This window comes from Gobio gobio (assembly GCF_949357685.1).
Source record: "Gobio gobio genome assembly, chromosome: 19".
Classification (NCBI taxonomy): Eukaryota; Metazoa; Chordata; class Actinopteri; order Cypriniformes; family Gobionidae; genus Gobio; species Gobio gobio.
In genome coordinates this window covers 14,947,575-14,967,830 of record NC_137112.1, presented here as the reverse complement: position 1 = coordinate 14,967,830, position 20,256 = coordinate 14,947,575, and the positions used below count along the sequence as shown (strand labels likewise).

The 20,256-nt window shown below is 39.6% G+C and overlaps 1 protein-coding gene across 1 annotated transcript in view; it reads right to left on the bottom strand.

Moving 5' to 3' along the window:
• The window catches only part of atp2b2 (ATPase plasma membrane Ca2+ transporting 2), a gene marked incomplete at its 3' end in the record, with an annotated part of 161,981 nt that overhangs the window by 104,982 nt on the left and 36,743 nt on the right, over positions 1-20,256 (bottom strand). The window lies entirely within an intron of this gene.

The following is a 20,256-nucleotide window of genomic DNA, read 5'->3' as shown; positions in this document are numbered from 1 at the left end:
CAGCACGGGACTTCATTATAAATCTTGAACATCTGTCATGATGTTGTGGTTGACATGGATGCTGGCTGTTTGAGGGCAACTTAATTGGACACTGTGCCGGATGAGCCGTGTTTTTTGACAAGGGCTTTTCCTGTTGAGACTGGAAGCCTGTGAATGTAAGGAAATATCTATTCTTTATACTGTATGTGAACGCCTCCGATCCACCAGCGGTCCTGAAGAACAGGCCTACTGATCTTCAAACCCACGCTCTCATAGTTCCTGTGTGGAGTAATGACAGCACAGCTGACGTGGGCAGAGGGATCGTGTGTGTTTGTGTGTGTGTGTGTGTGTGTGTGCGTGTGTGTGTGTGTGTGCGTGCGTGCGTGCGTGCGTGTGTGTGTGTGTGTGTGTGTGTGTGTGGGGAGCGTGGCACTGACCATCCTCTCTCTCTCTCAGCTGGGATATCAGTGTCAGGTTTCTGATGCCGGGCTCAGATGAATCTCCAACACAAAGCTGCCAATTAGCATGCACAGGAGCCCCGAACTCATGAAAAACATATGAGAAATCAGCATATAGAATAGCACTTTCCAAAACTTTCCCCAAGCTATGTAATGTTACTGCTGTCAGCTAAAGCATCCATTGCGGTCAATACAACAAAATATGTTTGTATTAAGTTATGAAAACTTTTTTTTTCTTTTCTGAATGTTCTCTGAAAATTCAAAACGTCCAGGTTTTTAAATGTTTTAAAACATTTTATCTTGGTTATACGAATTTTAAGGAAATTTTGCAAACATAATGGGAATGTTAATATTGAATGTTCTCTGAAGTTGTAACATTTAAAAAAATAAGTATAAATAATTATTTATTACAGACTATGTTTGTTCACAACTTCTCAGAACGTTCCCTATTAGCTGGGTCACTGTCTTTAGTACGTGAGAGAAAAGACACCTACTGTACACACTGTAATCTTGTTAATGGCTGAGTAACGTCTCGTGTTCATTATCTATAAAACCCAATTTAAAGATCCTCCCAGTGACATTAACATGGCTAAATTTACCCAGTACTAAATCATACTGAATCCACTGCATTATGTGCAATTTTCCTATTTATGTTATGTATTTGGTGTATTGCACATACAGCTGAATTAGTAGTTTATCCACAGCTCTGACTGCGAGAAAAAGCAATTCAGTGACTCATATAAAATGCACAAAAGTCAACATCAAACTGCATTCACAGAATTTACTTTCTGAACGTGGCAGATCAAGTGAAACGGGATATTCAATGAGGAGGGAAAAAAACGTGTCTCTTTAAGTGTGCTTGTTTGGACCAAGTGGCAACCTCCCGCAGTTTCTCTTGAAGCCAATACGGAAGTGACTTAAACTGCAATTAATCGACAGGCCACTAGGCTCCAGAAGGGAGCAGAATCTCATTGAGCCCCATGTTAAAATGCCCAACTTTACAGCAGAAAAAAATATGTTTACAGCCTGGTACAAATTGTGGTTTTGGTCTATACAGGTGCTGTTCATATAATTAGAATATCAAAAAGTTGATTTATTTATCCACTATCAGAGCCCAGGTTGCTCTGATAGTGGCTTTCAGCTCTTTTTCAGCTCTCTGCATTGTTGGGTCTGGCATATCACATCTTCCTCCTCACAATACCCCACAGATTTTCTATGGGGTTAAGGTCAGGCTAGTTTGCTGGCCAATTAAGAACAGTGATACCATGGTCCTTAAACCAGGTACTGGTTGCTTTGGCACTGTGTGCAGGTGCCAAGTCCTGTTGGAAAATGAAATCTGCATCTCCATAAAGTTGGTCAGCAGCAGGAAGCATGAAGTGCTCTAAAACTTCCTGGTATACAGCTGCGTTGACATTGGACCTCAGAAAACACAGTGGACCAACACCAGCAGATGACATGGCACCCCAAACCATCACTGACTGTGGAAACTTTACACTGGACCTCAAGCAACGTGGATTGTGTGCCTCTCCTCTCTTCCTCCAGACTCTGGGACCCTGATTTCCAAAGGAAATGCAAAATTTACTTTCATCAGAGAACATAACTTTGGACCACTCAGCAGCAGTCCAGTCCTTTTTGTCTTTAGCCCAGGCGAGACGCTTCTGACGCTGTCTGTTGTTCAAGAGTGGCTTGACACAAGGAGTGCGACAGCTGAAACCCATGTCTTGCATACGTCTGTGTGTAGTGGTTCTTGAAGCACTGACTCCAGCTGCAGTCCACTCTTTGTGAATCTCCCCCACATTTTTGAATGGGTTTTGTTTCACAATCCTCTCCAGGGTGTGGTTATCCCTATTGCTTGTACACTTTTTTTCTACTACATCTTATCCTTCCCTTCGCCTCTCTATTAATGTGCTGGGACACAGAGCTCTTTGAACAGCCAGCCTCTTTTGCAATGACCTTTTGTGTCTTGCCCTCCTTGTGCAAGGTGTCAATGGTCGTCTTTTGGACAACTGTCAAGTCAACAGTCTTCCCCATGATTGTGTAGCCTATAGAACTAGACTGAGAGACCATTTAAAGACGTCACGGACACTACGTCCATATTTTTTTATAGTCTATGGTTTGGACATTACATTGTGATGAACACCGTCCCAGAAAACCTAGAAATATCAGTGTAGAATAATTTTGAGGCCATGCAAGATAATATAATGTTATAAGGTCATGGGAAGGTCATGAGGTAAAAAGATTTGTAATTAAATAAATGGATATTGTCTATTTTCACCCTACAGTAGGGGTGTAACGGTACACGTATTCGTATTGAACCATTTTGGAACAGGGCTTTCGGTACGGTGCGCGTGTGTACCGAATGGTTATGAATGCAATCTTTAACAGTTAACAGTCGGCTTGTTTAAAGCGCGGAACACACTTCAATCCGAGTTCCCACACGAACATATTGAGTATTCAGTCCATTTTATCACGAAATTCAAACGATAAATGCCGTTTTAACGCTCTATAATGTGACGTGACTGATAGACGCATATCAGTTCAACTTCAAGCAGCAGCGCGCGGCGCGTGAGTGAACGCGATCATCTCTTCCTAAAGAAATTAATATCTTAAGGTATGTTGAGGATACATTACAACTTACTGAAACGTATCATATGTTGTGTAATCGCTCCATCAGTGTTTCAACCGCGGAAAGACAATAAAACAGCTTGTAACCAATGTCATGTAGAATCACGCTTACCTCAGAAGTCATTCATTGTCCACAGCTGTGAGTTCACTAGAGAGATTAACTCTTTCACTGAATACATGCACTTTATTAACCTATATATTCGTTATATTAGCCTATATATATTCATTATATACTACTTAGCCTGTTAGTGATGTCTTGTTTATTTAATGTATGTTTAAATAAATCTGTCATGAAAATTACAGCCTCTAAATGATTATATTTCAACAACGAATTGGAGAAGAAAAAATAATAATTAGATTTAGATGTTAATGCAAAAACTGCCTTATGTGAAGCTTATGAGTGTTGATTATTATATCTAAAAATAAATAGCAAATGAATTTAGGCTAATAGTTTGGGCTCTGTTGTTAATCTTTAATAGCAATATGTAAGTAAGGGCTCCCTATAGTTTACAGCATTATCTTTAAGAAACTTTTAGTTATAACTGGTTTAATGAAAAAAATTTTGTCTGTCCTTAAATTAATTCACTGTTGAATAAAAATGAATAAAAAGCAATTTTGTAAAACTGCTGTACAGAATCCGTACCGAACCGTGACTTCAAAACCGAGGTACGTACCGAACCGTCATTTTTGTGTACCGTTACACCCCTACCCTACAGTAACATTTCTTGTATCACTGGTCTGAAATCAGATGATTAGACAGAGCAAAATATCTAACAAGACCAGCACAAGCACATTCACACCAAGGTGACTCAAAACGTTGTGTTGATGATGACACATTCAGTGATGTGCATATTAAACACTGTGATATTTGTGTGAATTCAAAGAAAAAAATCACTTTCTTCATCAGTATCGGCAGTATTTGTCTTGTTTTACATTACAATTAAACAACCCTAAAACAAATGAATTTAACTTACACGCAAAACTGTGAGATATTAACAGTTTATACTGTAGATTGAAAATTATTATTTTATTGTATCCTTTGGCAAGCAGTTTTTTACTTAAAGGGGAACTATTATGCAAAATTCACTTTTATATAGTTTTTGAAAATATTTGTGACCCTGGAGCACAAAACCAGTCATAAGTCTCAGGTATTTTTCTTTTATGCCAAAAATCATTAGGATATTAAGTAAAGATCATGTTCCATGAAGATATGTTTTACATTTCCTACCTTAAATATATCAAACATTTATTATTAGTAGTAATATGCGTTGCTAAGGACTTCATTTGGACAACTTTAAAGGTGATTTTCTCAATATTTCGATTTTTTTGCACCCTCAGATTCCAGATTTTCAAATAGTTGCATCTCTGCCAAATATTGTCCTATCCAAACAAACCATACATCAATGAAAAGATTATTTATCCAGCTGATGTATAAATCTCAATTTTAAAAAAATTGAGCCTTATGACTGGTTTTGTGGTCCAGGGTCACATTTCTGTATTCGCAGTGTGTGTACATAAGCACACTATTGTGGTAAAATTCCACCCTGTTTGTTATTTTTCCCATAAATCTGACACAGTGTCTCAAAATGAGCCGTTCAAGAATGTGCTGAAATGTAATGTCACATATGCTTAGACCCCGCCCATGACTGCTGACAGAATCCACCCTATTAGCATAGCTCCGCCCCTCAGTGAGCTGTACACAGTCCGCCATGTTTATCTCCTCGCCAGAGCATTCAAGTAAGAAATGTGTTCTTATTAAAGCTACTAAAGTTATTCAGTCGAGAGCAGTGAGTGACTTTCTGCTGTTCTTCTGTTGTTTGATTCATAGTAACAGCATCTATAGCAGTAGGTACTGTATATTACGCTGCTGTCACTTTAATACACAGATCTAATACACACATGCCATTTCTTTACATTCACAGACATAACAGACTGTGTTTATGTGAATTGTGCGGGTTTTTGACATAACCTTGTGTGTGTTTGACAGTTTAAGTGTAATAAGACGTGAAAGAGAACTTAGTTTAATACTCACAGGACACTCCGTCTGACGTCCAGCTTTCTGTGCGCGTGCTTCGGGTGTGTGTGTGCGCTCAGAAAACCATATAAACGCATATGCACACTTTAACACGCATGCAGATCATAAACTTTCATGATGATGAAGTACTGCAATGTCACGTGAGTGTGATAGAGATGATTGTCAAAACCAAACAGATGTTTTAGTTTTTGGCTGAGTATCCAAGGCACGAGCATAGACCGTAAAAAATATGGACGACGCGACTTCATTGGCTTCCGCTGAAGTAACTGAAGCCTCCGGAGGTCCGAATATGGCGCTGACATCTTGTGCAGATTTGGGGCAGAGTCTGCGCAGTAGTGATCTCGGGACCGGAGTCTGCGCAGTAGAGAGCAGGAAGTAGAGGCGCGATATCAAAAGCCCGTCCACACTTTCACAGATGCCAAAAATCCAGAAAAAAGTCTGTTTGTGCCTCAGTGACAACTTCACTCAGAGAAGCCGTCAATCTCAGCTGTCAATCATGACGTCACACCCCCCGTTTTTATAGCATCAAATAACTAACTAAAACTAAACTTATTTAAAAAACGAACACTTGAAATGAAATCATAGAGATAAAAACTGCCTACAATGACAGAAACCAACTTTGAGAAAAAAATATTTTAAGTGTAATTTGATTGTTTAGTTTGTCTCACGTCCATTAGAAAACACGGAGGGACGAGGATGAGCTATACTGGGACCAGCCACCTGGGGGCGAACGAGGCGCGGAGGCTTCAGTTTCTGAGAGTGCTACAGACTTGGGTTCAAGCATTGACAGTAAAAGAAATGGACACAGCGACCCCATAGACTTCAACGGAGAAAGTCAGTTAGAAGCACTCACTTCCTGATGGCTGAGCAACCTGTCTGACAGTTGTAAGTCTTCTAGTAGTTGTGCAAAGTGAAATCTGAATCACCGAATCTTGCAGAGACGGAGAGCGTGAGCAGGAGCAACTGAGGCTTCTCCCCATGCTTCTCCCTTGACTTTATCTGACTTTATGCCTCCATGTCCCCCCGATTGCCTCATAGACAGTAAAAGATTGCCTGTGAGCGTCTCCTCGGGTATATACGGTAATTTCTCTAATATGCACCGAGAGTTGCGTGGTTATGATGCAATCGTTAGCCTTTATTTTACAAAAACGGCTTCTACGGGGCGATAGTGTAAGCTACAAAGTACAGGGCTCCAGACTAACTTTTTGCCTTGGTTGCACTGGTGCGCCTAACTTTTTTATTTAGGTGCACCAGCATAGAATTTAGGTGCACCCAAATTTTTCCCTGTCACATGTCCCCTTTAACTCCACAATTTCAAGGTCACCTTTTTATCACGCTCCATATACATTCATACATATTACGTAAAGGACACCATAATATATGCATTTACACAGGGATTAAAATCACAGGAAACAATGCTTTGAACAATACTATTTTAAAACAAAGTGTTTTATCCACTTGATGTAAAAGGTTTTAACAAAGTGTTGAATTTATTTTTTTTTAAAAATGAAATAATAAACAATGAAATACAACTCATAATAAATAAAAAATAAGGAATTTTTAATTTCCTCTGCCTGCTATATATATCACGCTTTGATGATTGTCATAATTATGTGGTAACGCTACTAATAGGCTATTGTAGGCTATGGTAGCCTATAGTTGTTTATATTTTTTAATAAAATTGTGCCAGCTGAAACAAATGCTATAATGAAATTATGAATTATTACGCGTAGATCACTGCAGGATTAAAAGTGGTCGAACGTTTTTTTCAAAGAGCCAGAAAGTCACTTTGCAGCAGACAAAACAAATTAACAATGATACTAACGTTAGCGTTTCAGGTAGGACCGTAGATATATCCGAAAATATCGTTCTCAGAGATTATTTTTGGAATATAATATAACAATGCACAATCACAGTAGTGACACCGACTGGGTTAAGCATGTACTGTATCTGAGGGAAATGTTGCAGGCAGCGCGATCTGCCAGTCTCTTCAAAGGAAGATTACAAACGGCGAACGCCAAATGATTACACACGATGACTGTTATTTTTGTGGTTAGCTTGACGAAGCAGTGTAAACTGACAGGAATATCTGGACCACAGCCAATCAGAGGCAAAGACTCGCCCCATCTCTTACTCTGATTGCTGGTTTAGACCACGATATGATCCAACCATGAGAGTTCCATAGAAATAGCCTCATTCGACCGCTCCACGTATAGCGACCCATAGAAACAGACACTAATGAGGCATCTACGTATATATATCTATGGAAAGTTCCGTCAAAGGAGAACAAACACTTCTTTCGTGGAAAGGCAGCGGATGCCAGGATGTTAGGTGCACCGGTGCGACCTGGGAAAAATTTTAGTCGCACTCTAGAGCCCTGAGGTAATGGAGCATTTTATATATTGTCGTGTTTCTTTAGAAATAAACAATGGACAAATGGAGTCTTTAAAAGCCTCAGATGTAAAGTTATTTGCTGTCAAAGTGACGCCAAAATGAATGGGAGTCAATGGAATGCTAACAGCAGGTGATGGCTTGGTTAGCAATGACTGCCCCTATGGAAGGTAAGCTTTCCAGGGGCTGGATTAACCCCTTGGGTACAAGCTGTACAGGCTCTGCCCTCTTCTGGATAGGGGGCTGAGCAGCAGCTCATTTAAAGATACATGCACGAAACCGGCATGCAAAATTTGCAACATGGTATAATAAATTATAAATCACTTTTTATTTAGATACTTTTCCCTGGAAAATAGAAAAATATATATTTTGGCATGTGTAAAAGAAAAAGACATTTTACCTTGATTTGGTTGTTTCTGTGTAAAAAGGCTTATGACAGTATACAGTAAGTGAGTTTCAGGTTTTTTCTGCATGTCACTGCAGGAGCCGTTGTTGCGGTCAGCCTGAAAACAACCCAGAACGCGCTCATCTACATCTCTCTTCTTCTGAAATGTGCCAACACCTAAGCTCAATGTTGAGACAGGGCTGACGCAGCATCAATGCCACAGGACGCACACACAGGTGCAAAAATAGACATAGAGGTCAAGAGGGCGAGCAAGACAGTGACAAAATGAAAATGCTACACATCAGCAAGTGACTTGGCTCAGGTTAATGGCGTTAGGCAGACATCAGACATGACTGATGGGGTGCTCCAATGTGCAATTCACTGACCGTTCAGAACACATCAGCTGTCATATTTCATGAGCGGAAGCACACCTGTCCATGTGTCATTGAGAGTGGCCCGACCTCCTGACATAGATTCGTCCATTCGTGATTCTTAAGTGGACTAAAGTCTGCTGGATGATACAAATTGATTCGTGTTGCATCATTCTGCCTGACTTTAGAGCACTAACTGAAGCTGCACTATAGTTATCTATAGTGCAGATAACACAGAGAAAGAGAGCACATTGTTACACCACCTACACTACCTGCATTGTAATCAGGGCTTGTGTGTGTGTATTTCACCAGTGGTGTGTAACACATTCACTCCAACTAGCCACTTTGGCAGGTTGAATTTTATACAAATATATACATTTTTCAATAGTAGTCTTTTAAAAATGTATCTGAAATAAACTAAGTGCAATGTAATGTTGTCATAAATATCGATTTTACGATACATATTGATACTGAAATATCTGAAATGCCTTCAATACTCATTTTCCTCAAAATAGACACAGATATCAGCTTCTCTTTCTCGCTCTGTCATCTCTCCGACTGTGAGTTATACACAAACCCTCCTCCCCTCACTCACTCCTTTCATTTGCTCCAGATGAATATTGTTGCTGTTACAGGGCTTGAATTTCACCATGGGATTGCGTGTAGTGTGCAGAATTTTTTGCACATCATGATTTTGTGCTCAAACCTAAACTACAGCACATGAAACCACCTCTCAGTGCTAAATTTGTGTTATTTTTCACTGCTTATTGCACTTAAACAGTCAATAAAATAACGTCAAAATGCTGGTCTTAGCGAGTATTCACGTAAACACAGTCAGTTCTGTTTTAAGTTAACGTAAAGAGTTGAGAAAGAAAAGGCATGTGTAACAGTATAATGGATCCGTGCATTAGGTCTTAAAGTGACAGCAGCCTAAAGCCTTGTTTATACTTGACGCATCCGCACAAGCGCGAGGATGCGCACGGCAAAAATGACGTCATTGCGGAGTGGGCGGTAGTGCACGTTGAGTGCACAAGACCCCATTTCGTGTGCCGGTGTGCAGGGCATTTTTGGTAACTTTTTGTGTGGCTCTGCATCCGAAGATGCGCGAGTTCTAGACGAATCTAGCTGAGCATGACGTCTCATCACACGGGCACCCAGTTTGCACGTACAAATTAGTTGCTTTTATTTACAAAATGAGCCTACAAAGGCCCTTTTATTGAAAATAAACATCCATGTTTAATAAAAAACTATTTCACTGCTCTACATACTACTGCTTTTCCTCAAATGAGTTACAATTACTGATTTACTTTACAACTGAACTGATAATCCGTCATTTAGGACACGCTTCTCCACCATTGACAGAAATTCCAGGCAATCCATGTTTTTACAGTTTTACAGCAGGGGGCGCTATTACACATCTGCTAAAAATAATCTCCGTATTCAAAATCAACCGAAGAAGAAGCAGAAACAAGCGACTAAAAGCATTGCTTACAGACATTAGATGTCAACCAATATATTGTTTTTGACAATTTATCGGCACCGATAACCGATATAATCAATACTTATTCCCAGTTGCGTCCATTGCAAGAGCACCTGAGAAGGGTCTATAACTGACGTCTCATGGTGTTTATTTTGTTATGCAGCGCTACACTCAGAGCAAAATACAATAATGTGTATGCAAAACAATGAAAATGTATGTATACAGTGCACTACAGAACACGTTTTCATGTTGTAAAATTATACATTTGCTGACTAGATGCTGCATTAGTGGAGAACAGGCTGAGAGGACGTTAACATAGGCTACCTCAGGCGATTGTGACAAAATTACATGTAAATCCGAAACAAATGTTTAAATGTCATAATTGTTATGGCTTATTTGCCTAAGTTTATATCCAGCTGGGCACATTTATGCATTTGTTAGCCAGCTAAGTTATATATTTAAAGCTAGTGATCTCAGAATGCAAACATGTCCATGCAGTTGAGAAAAACGCATTAGAGCGCATCTGATCTTAAACGCATCTGAAAATTATATAGTTTTATCCTTATTGTAATACATATTTGTTATTGTAACTAGATAATTATAGTGTGGTCTAAAAGAGAGCAAGAAAATCTGTATATATAAATACAATTTCAACGCTATGGTCCTAGTCAGGACCGGTTCTTCGAAAGCAAGAACACCCTTAGTTACTGTAATAATATGATTTTGGCAAAAACAATTGTTTCCATGTACAATGTGTTTTTGCAGCGGTGATCAATCACAGACATGTCTGTTGATCTCTAGAACACAGTGGCCAATCAGAGGTGTTTAAGTTAGTCTGAATCCACTCACTGAGTATTTATTCAGCGCTGAGATCTGCACGTTCGTAAATCCTCTCATAGACACGTTGTAAATAAGAGATTCATTGTGAAGTGTAGAGCGCAAGAGAACTTTGTGAGATCGAGATGAAGTGAGATGACTGACAGCTTTTTAGTGATTAAAAAGAGCGCTTTTTGTGCTTTGAATACATTCAGAATTTTTCATGCTGCTAAGAGGACCAACTAACACATACACACTGCAAAGTTTCTTCATTTTTATTCATTTTGGATGTATACATTTTTAATTTTGGAGTGTTAATTTTTGGTTCAGTTTGGATATCTTGTAATATTTATTAACTCTGTTCAAATCGTGTTACGCATTATAACCAATCACACGCGATTCTCTTGATTTTATGAATGCAATGTCTAATAATCAGAGGCGTTCAGATTAGCCAGAGTTTTGTTCAGACCCACTGAAATCTGCCCTCTCATCATAAACAACAGGGCAGAGATGCGATGTACGTAAGAGATTCATTCTTCATACAGTGATTGACTGTTTTTGTTCTATTTCAGCTGCGAAAATAGTTTCAAACAAAGATCACAGCAGAACCACAGCACATCTGATGTGACAGGCATAAAGTTGGCTTGACGTTGGACGTTCGATATTCGCTAATTTAGGGACCGTCTCTAAAGTTACATACAGACATTGGTATACACGTTTCTAACTCCAATAGCATTTGAAGGGAACGACTTGCAGTCATGAAACCAACTGTAACGTGTTCATCTAGGTGTCAGGTATGATGCACACCTTTAGATTTTTGATATTTAATCAAATAACCTGTCAAATCACATGAAAATATGTCTATGTATTTCACTAGGTTACTGTATGGGCTCATACACAAAATATACTACAACCTTTTCAGAGCTAAATAGGCCTATTTGATGACCTGTCATGTTATATATTTCATGTTGATTTGAGTGTGTACAGTGGTCATTTACATATAGCCAACAACAAATTTTACCAACAACAAAATTGTGGCCAGTGAAAAGTCAGCCAGTGCCAGCCAGTGCTGAGTGACTAGTAACTTTGGAAAACCACTAGCCACAGTGACTGCTGAGCAAAAAAGTTAATGTCAAGCCCTGGTTATAAGTACTTTTCTGTGCCAACATTACCAACTCAAACTATCCTTCAAGGTCATCCATTCAGGAGCGTCTGTCTCTTGGAAGAGGAGAAAAGTGGCCTGGTCTCTTTTTTATAATATGTCCTCAGAGGGAAATGCTTTCTCCTTTTAAGAATGTCTGCTGGAATCAGGGCAGCACTACTGTCCTTATTAGAGGAGATTGTACTCGTTCTGAGCAATTCCTGATGGGACCCACGACTAAATATGATATGTCAGAGGGGAATGAGAACACGGACCGGCGGACTAGATTAGCGTGCTGATCAAGGGCACAGCTTTAGCTAAGATGGGACAGCGTTTGTGATCCGGTAGCAGACAGCCATTGTAATTGCTGCAGAACCGGGTCCTTCAGCACAATGTCATTGCGCGGGTGAACCGGCGGCTTCGAGAAGTGGAGCTGGCCCACTGATGCTGATTGTGTGAGCTGTGGTCGTGTTGTGTTTGCTGCTTGGTTCTGGGATGTTTTGCCAGCTCGCTTTGACCTTCAGCGCCTCTCATGGTTTAAATGCGATATCGGATTACATGGAGTGCCTCGCTCCCAATATGCACAGTTTCTTTCTATTTCAGTTGCTGTAAAAATTGGCTGCATTTAGCATTTACTCATCTCACTAAACGTGAGAGCACTATCAAGGTTAAAAGTCTCACATATGTGCCTCAGGAGATATTTTATCTCTCAATTCATTATGAATTAGTCAGGAGACACATCAGGATGAAACGTGAGCGGAGAGATTAGCGAAACAGTGTTGGTTACTTTTAAACTGGCTAATTCGGGTAAGGATGTGCACTGCGTCGAAGTGAGATGGGCCATCAGACTGAAATAGAAATGAGAACAGAGGAAGGCATGGGGGAGGACAGTCACGGCGAGCGAACAGACACTTCTGGCCGGCTCGCACACTGAGACCATTAGCATAAAATAGCTGCTTCGCATTGTCATACCTCTACGGCAAATTGTTTACTGTGACAAAAATGTCTTTCCCACTGTCTGAACACACGGACTTAGTCATCCGCTCATTGCGCTGTGTAAAAATAGGATCCCTTCCTCGGTCCTTCATAGATTTGCCTGGTTCTTATTAATTCTCACTACCTGTACCTCGAACTGAAGGCTTTGGATGTGGCATCCATCCTGACTACAAGCGCTAGCGGCACCATTATCTGAGGCAAGCTGACTTAAAGGAGATGCTTTCTCTTTTTTTGGGAGGTCGCCAGGCTCCTCCGTATCTCGCTCAGCTCCCATCTGCCAGGAACTCTCTCTGTGTGAGAGAGGCCAACACCCACAACTTTGAGAAAAGTGGGCGCTCTAGCAGCTCAATAATACCCACGTAATGTGCCGTAGCATCCAGCAGACGCGTGTCATCCTTACAGAGTGATTTCTTTATTCTGTAGGGTTCCTTCCATCAGCCCAGTTTTAAGATCGACTGAAGCATGATGGTTATGCAAAGGTAAGCGTAGATTAAAGGCAGAGGTATTGACTGAGGAGCTCAGAGAAATCGAAGAGGGATAAAGTTACACATTAGTGCTTGGTGCGTGTTCATTGTTCGGATGCCTCCCCACCCTGCTGGAAAATCCAGCTACATCTGCTATTGTCAAAGCTGGACATAACATGGTTCAAGCTGGTCTGATGGGTTGATCAGTTGGATTAACAGCCGAAGGGACTGATGTCAACCCTGTTAGGGCGAGTAGATCGCCTTGGCTAGTTGGTAGGGATACGCTTAAAGGGTTAGTTTGCCCAAAAATGTAAATTTTGTCATTCATTCGTCAAAAAAGTAAGCACGGGTATATTTGTGTCAATAGTCAACAATACATTGTATGGGTCAAAATTTTCGATTTTCCTTTTATGCCAAAAATCGTTAGGATATTAAGTAAAGATCATGTTCCATGAAGATATTTTGTACATTTCCTACCATAAATATATCAAAAATGTATTATTAGTAGCAATATGCATTGCAAAGGACTTCATTTGGAAAATAAATTTGGACTTGGGTTTTCTCAATATTTAATATTTTTCTGCAATTTTTTTTGAAATTTCCAAAAATGTACCCTTGTGACTGGTTTTGTGGTCCAGGGTCACAAATTAAGATATTCTTGATGAAATCCGAAAGCTCTCAGACTCCTCCAAAGACAGCAAGGTAATTAACACTTTCAAGGTCCAGAAAGGAAGTAAGGAAGGACATCGTTAAAATAGTCCATGTGACTCCAATGGTTCAACCTTAATATTATGAAGCCATGAGAATACGTTTTGTGCGCAAAAAACTAACAAAAACAATGACTTTATTCAATAATTTCTTCTCGTCTGTGTCAGACTACTATACTGTTGACATTGGCCAGCTCCTGCGTCATCATCACATCAGCATCGGCCAATGGTGAGCCGGCGTTCTGGAGTAGATCTGACGTAACTCGTAAGCGCTAGACTGTATTTACTACGTCAACAGCATAAGAGTCTGACACAGACAAGAAGAGGTTGTTGAATAAAGTCATTATTTTTATTTATTTTTTGTCATAGACAGTAAAAAATATGGACGACACGTCTTCACTACCTTCCACTGAAGAAAAATGAAGCCGCCAACATCTGAATATGCCGCTGACATCTTAGTAGTGACCTCGGGACCGGAGTCTGCGCAGTAGAGAGCAGGAAGTAGAGGCGTAATATCAAAAGCCCGCCCACACTCTCGCAGATGAAGAACAATTCATTATGTTGGTGTAAAATAAACAGTTATGGAAATGTAGAAATTAAAGCTAAATCTCCAATCTCCTCCCAAAAATCCTGAAAAAAGTCTGTTAGTGCCTCAGTGACAACTTCACTCAGAGAAGCCGTCAATCTCAGCTGTCAATCATGACACCCCCTGTTTTTATAGCATCAAATAACTAACTAAAACCAGAGAATGTCTAATATGGCGAGAAGTTTCACTCTCACTGAACTTCCGGCTTCTGAACTGGTTGCAGTTCCTCTCTGATTCCATATGAGGGCGCTCACAGGACGAGTGCAGAATGAATGGAGGTCTATGGCGCTATACCAATAAAAATCCACTTTTCTCAGGATATAATTTTTTATCTAGTAATTTGAATGTTGTATTCGAAAGGAAATGCAAATAAATTACACATTGCTGGGTGTTAGATTTTTTAGAGTCACTTATTTGCTTTAAAAAGTCTTTTAAAGTGTCAATGACGTCATACACATGTACGACCAGAGATACTGCTTAACGGCAATCCTTCAGTCGCTCTGGTGCTTTCGCGCTCTGCACTTTCTTTTCTCTCGAGGCATCGACAACACAGCTGACACAGGTAAATACACGTGCTAGAAGAGTTTTTGTTTTGTTTGTTTCTGGTCCCGCTTCAGATGACACGATGCCATCAAGCGGGATCTCTGGTCGTAATCAGTCCTTCACTGACCAATCAGCGTTCATTAGCAGAATGCTAGCGTGTTATGGACAACAACAACTCAACCTGTAAGAAATCAAAAGGACATAAGTACTCGTTCATTCAACTTTCGACCTAAAACCCATGTTGAACTTGCAAAATCTACAATCATTTCTGAGATTTCTCAACGGCAATCGGGTGAAAGAGACAAATTTAGCCGTCAAGCCCCATTGACTTCCATTCATTTTGCACTCATGGCGATCGCCCCCAGTGGAACTCTGGTGGTACTACAACCAAAATTCTGTACAACAGGGCTTAATAGGGAGTGGGCAGGCTCTCCGTAGACGGGCTCTGCTAAAACCAAACTTATTTAAAAAAGCGAACCCTTGAAGTGCATAAAATGTCAGAAGCCATCTTTCGAAAAAAATTATTTGAAGTATAATTTGATTGTTTAGTTTGCCTCACGTCCATTCGAATACATGGAGGGGCGGGGGTTATGAGCTATACTGGGACCAACCACCTGGGGGCGATCAAGACGCTTTGGCTTCAGTTTTCAACACGAGTGCGGCAGGCTTGGTTTTTGTGCACAAAAAGTATTCTCGTCACTTCATAACATTAAGGTTGAACATTAAGCTTTGAAAGTGTTTACATTGCTGTCTATGGATGGGTAAGAGATAGGGCTGAACGATACATCGAATTTTAATCGTCATCGCGATATGAACTCGCGCGATGAACACATCGCAACCGACAGCCTGACACAATGAATAAGGGAAAACAGTTTATTACATGCGCCAATCTGAGTAACGTATTCTGAATACTTGGATTACTTCCACATTGAATTGCATTTTATAAGTCTAGGAATGCGGCCATCAAATCCTGCTTACTAAACATACATTATAAAATATTTAGCTGCCGTCAACGGGGCCAACGGTGTTTGGGCTAGTAAAGTTGCACGTCAACTAAGCAGGGAGCACCGGCGGTGGTCGGCCAAAACACCTTTTTTTGTTTGTGAATGCTGTTTTACGTGAATATTAATGACACGAGTGAAGCACAAAGCTTCATTTACAAAATAAATAATAGGTTTGCAATTAAATGTTACATCGCAGCCATGGAAACATATGGATTCATGCCGAACGAGAGAGGAAGCTGTGTGTGGTGAGCCAAATTTAAGATTGCTTGCGTTTTGCTATCTGGTCACACGATTTTCCTCGAATTTAAAAATAGGCTTAGGCTTACTCCATTTTATTCTACTGGACATGGAATCTCTTATTTGTTTCCCCAAATCCTCATTTACGTCTCTCACAGGGGATTAAATGTGTCTTCCTTGTTTGATTAATTTAGGAGTAGCCTAGGCTATATTCGCATCATTTACTGTGTTAAAGTAGAAAACGGAGTAGGACAGGTACATTTTACTTCAAACTTTACTTTATTTAACACAGTTTGTGCTTGCTATTATTAGACTTGGTCAAGTTTATGTGTAGGCCTATAGCGTATTTCATACACGCCGGAGATTTTTAGTTTCGCTTTCTCTCAAAGCGCATAATCAAACAAAGCCTCAGTTCTTGACCCTGCGGAAGATAATTTCGTTCTTCACATTTTACTATAAGTAGCCTATCAGTTTTGGAACATCAGGAGAAAACATTAAGATATTAGAAAACGATGCTTCTTTCCTGCTCGTGTCTTCCCTTTCAGCGCAAAGAGGCATGACGCACGTCTGTGAGGAAATATAAACAAATTTTTTCTTTAACTAATATTTAACTTATACTATTTATATTTCAATTATTTACAGATATTTATTTAAAGACTTTTTATTTTACAGACTGTAGTTTGTCGTTTCACTGACGGAAGTAGGCCTACTAAAATAAACATGAATGTTTGAGCCATATATATATATATATATATATATATATATATATATATATATATATATATATATATATATATATATATATATATATATATATATATATATATATATATATATATATATATATATATATATATATATATATATATATATATATATATATATATATATATATATATATATGAGGCTACCTCAATTAAATGTGAAAAAAATAAAAATTATATATATATATTTCTTTTTTTCTTTTTTTTTAATTTAGGCTATTTAATTGAGGTAGCCTCTGAATTGAAATGCCCTGGCTCTGTTGTTCTGGCTCCTTCTCTACCTCTAGCTCCCGCTGCTCCTCTCCGACTCCATTGTGACTGATCACGCAAACTGTGCATTTTTTCGTTTTCATATTGGGGCGTTCTGAGAAATGCATTGAGTTGCCTTAATTTATTTTGAAAGTAAATAAACTCATGAAACAGAGAAGTATGGTTAATGTCATCCATTGATTTCAACAATGTAACTGTATTCTAAATATCAACTATTTAAATTGTAACTGTAACGGAATACAGTTACTCATAATGTGTATTCTGAATACGTAATGCCAGTACATGTGTTCCGTTACTGCCCAACACTGAACACGACCTATTAAAGCACTTAGACATGGGAACAGTATAGCTAACATTCACATTTGAGTATTTATCGCAAGTCATATCGTCATCGCAATATTAAACAATGTTATCGCACATCGCAGCTTTTCCTCATATCGTGCAGCCCTAGTCAGAGAGCTCTCGGATTTAATCAAAAATATCTGCATTTGTGTTCTGAAGATGAATGAAGGTCTCATGGGTTTGGAACGACATGTGGGTGAGGAATTAATGACAATTTTAATTTTTGGGTGAACTATGCCTTTAACGCTGAATTCACACGGGGCATTGCCGTCAACGCTTGACGGAGGGCGTGTCTGAAGCTGGTGCTGACGCGACCGTCATAGTGACAACAGCCAATCATACTACTTTTCAGATGTTGCATGAACGCAATTGGCTAGCCTCTGCGCTAGGGTATTTGCATAGGCGGCCTGATTGGCTGACACCTGCGTTGACGCTTGAAAAGTTGAAAACTTTTAAACTTTTGCCGCGAGCAACACCAGTGACGCGACGCAATGGTACCCATTCAAAGTAAATGAGAAGCATTGATGCTGACGCAGTGTGTGAATGCAGCATAACGCCTTTCTTGTTCTATGAACAGTTTGAATTGGTTTCTTTAGGTAATGCATGAGTAATTTGCACTTCTTGAGGTGAACTTGGAGTTGGAGGTCATAAAATAGGGATACAAAGTCAATACATTCTTGCCTTCCTCTGGTTTAATCTAAAAATATAGATATAAGGGTGCCATGTTTAGTTCTGCGGAGAGCAGCTAAACATCGTTTGAGCCTTTCTACGGCTTCTTTCTTACGATAGTGCCTTCCCAGCAAACAATATAGAGGGTGTGCCCACTGAGTGGCAAAAAGACTGAGTGGCAGCATTGTTTTCAGCGTGAATGTCACGAAAAACACACAAAACAAACCTAAAGCGGGAAAGAGCTGTACAAATAGATTTGACAAGAAATCTGAAGTGTATTTTTACAGACTGGCAAAAGCTACAGAAAAGAGACGCAAATGGATCGCCGCAATGAATCGTGGATTTGCAGTTATTTTGTGTCAGTATGTCGAATTTTGGGGTAAAATCATACACTATATATTTTATTGTTAAATATTGTATTGGCAACTCATCATTGAAATATAAAAAAATAAAATAAACAGACAAAAACTATAAGGATGGACTATATGAAAGTTTATAACATTGAAATAAGTGATTTCCCAGTTTTAGACCTACCTATATTGTATTTATATAAAGCGTTCACAGGCAAATTTGCTTTATGTATTTCCCCAGCGTTGAAATCAGGCTCATATAAATGTAAGGAAACATGATTCCTGGCTGCATGTCAAGATCTGAAATCTTTGGTAAGATTTAAGGAACACTTTATCGAGTCCAACCTTTAGTTTAAACTGATAATCTTTTTTTCCCCTATTAACTAGCTCTTCTGCCACTCTGTCCGACTGAGGGGGCGTGTTCTGGCAGGAAAGTCACGTCAATGTCCCTCTATAGTCTATGTAACCCACTTCTAGCCAAAGTAACCTTGAATTTGACTACATGTCGTTTTCACCAAAATAACTTGCGAGATGTATGATATTCCATCATGTGAGATGTTCATGTTCTAGTTGACTAGTTGTTCTAGTCTATTCTTGGGCTATGGTTAGACGTATATTACATTTTAACTGATTAGCCTTGTTTTAGCCTAGACGCTGTGTTTGGACGGCTATTAGACGTCTTTTAAACGCAAAATTACTTGCTGGGTCATAGGTCGACTTAAAATGGGCTGAAACTGAACTGCTGAAAAATGGAAGAATCGCAGGTGACGGTGCAGGATAGTGCTAAATGGTCATTGCTGGGTAGTGGTGACTGTGTCCTAACTGCTCAGCTTATTAACAAGACTAGATGTGACCATTTGTCTTCATTATCATGTCACACTTGGGGTGTCAGCACAAGTCACTCCAGCAGAGCAGAGCAACAGCCCGCTCCTAAACATGTTCCTAACACTCACACAAACACATAGTTTGCAGAGAAGGCAAGATTGCGTTGTCTTCCAGGCTGACGGATCTATCAATCTAGTGCTCTTGTGCTGTCATGGGTATCTACTGAAGGCCAGTTTATGTGAATTGCCATGTTGTTTTAATCTAAAAAACCCAATGCAGTCAAGCTTTAGGGCCCGTTGCATTCACAATATGGTTGCATATTCGAAATACATAATTTATAACAAACCATCTACTCTCCTATATCGCACACAGCTATGTGTCAACGCATCTAACAGGAGATCAAATGGTGCATGCAATAGATAGCACAGACGCATCACTGTCAGACCATAACCAATCGTAACACAATGAAGACGCCAATCATTTTCCAAATAGATACAAGTGAGTGCATTTCCGCTCTAAAGGTGATGCAACTGATTTCCAATGCTCCGTAGTCATTGCAGAGATCGTATAGCGAATCATACATGGCTTCTTCTACCCAGCAACACTATCATTGTAGAAAGTAGCAAATTTAGTTTGACCCCTGCGCTGTTGCCTGGGAGACACATCCTAGTTAATAACTCTGCAAGACAGCCAACCAGGGACTGAGGGGGGAAGAACCTGTCTGAGAGATCTCACAGCATACGGGAATGGAAATGATTATCATTTGAAAGAGCATCAGTGTATGCGAGTGAGTTTATGCAGGATGATTGTGTTTAGCG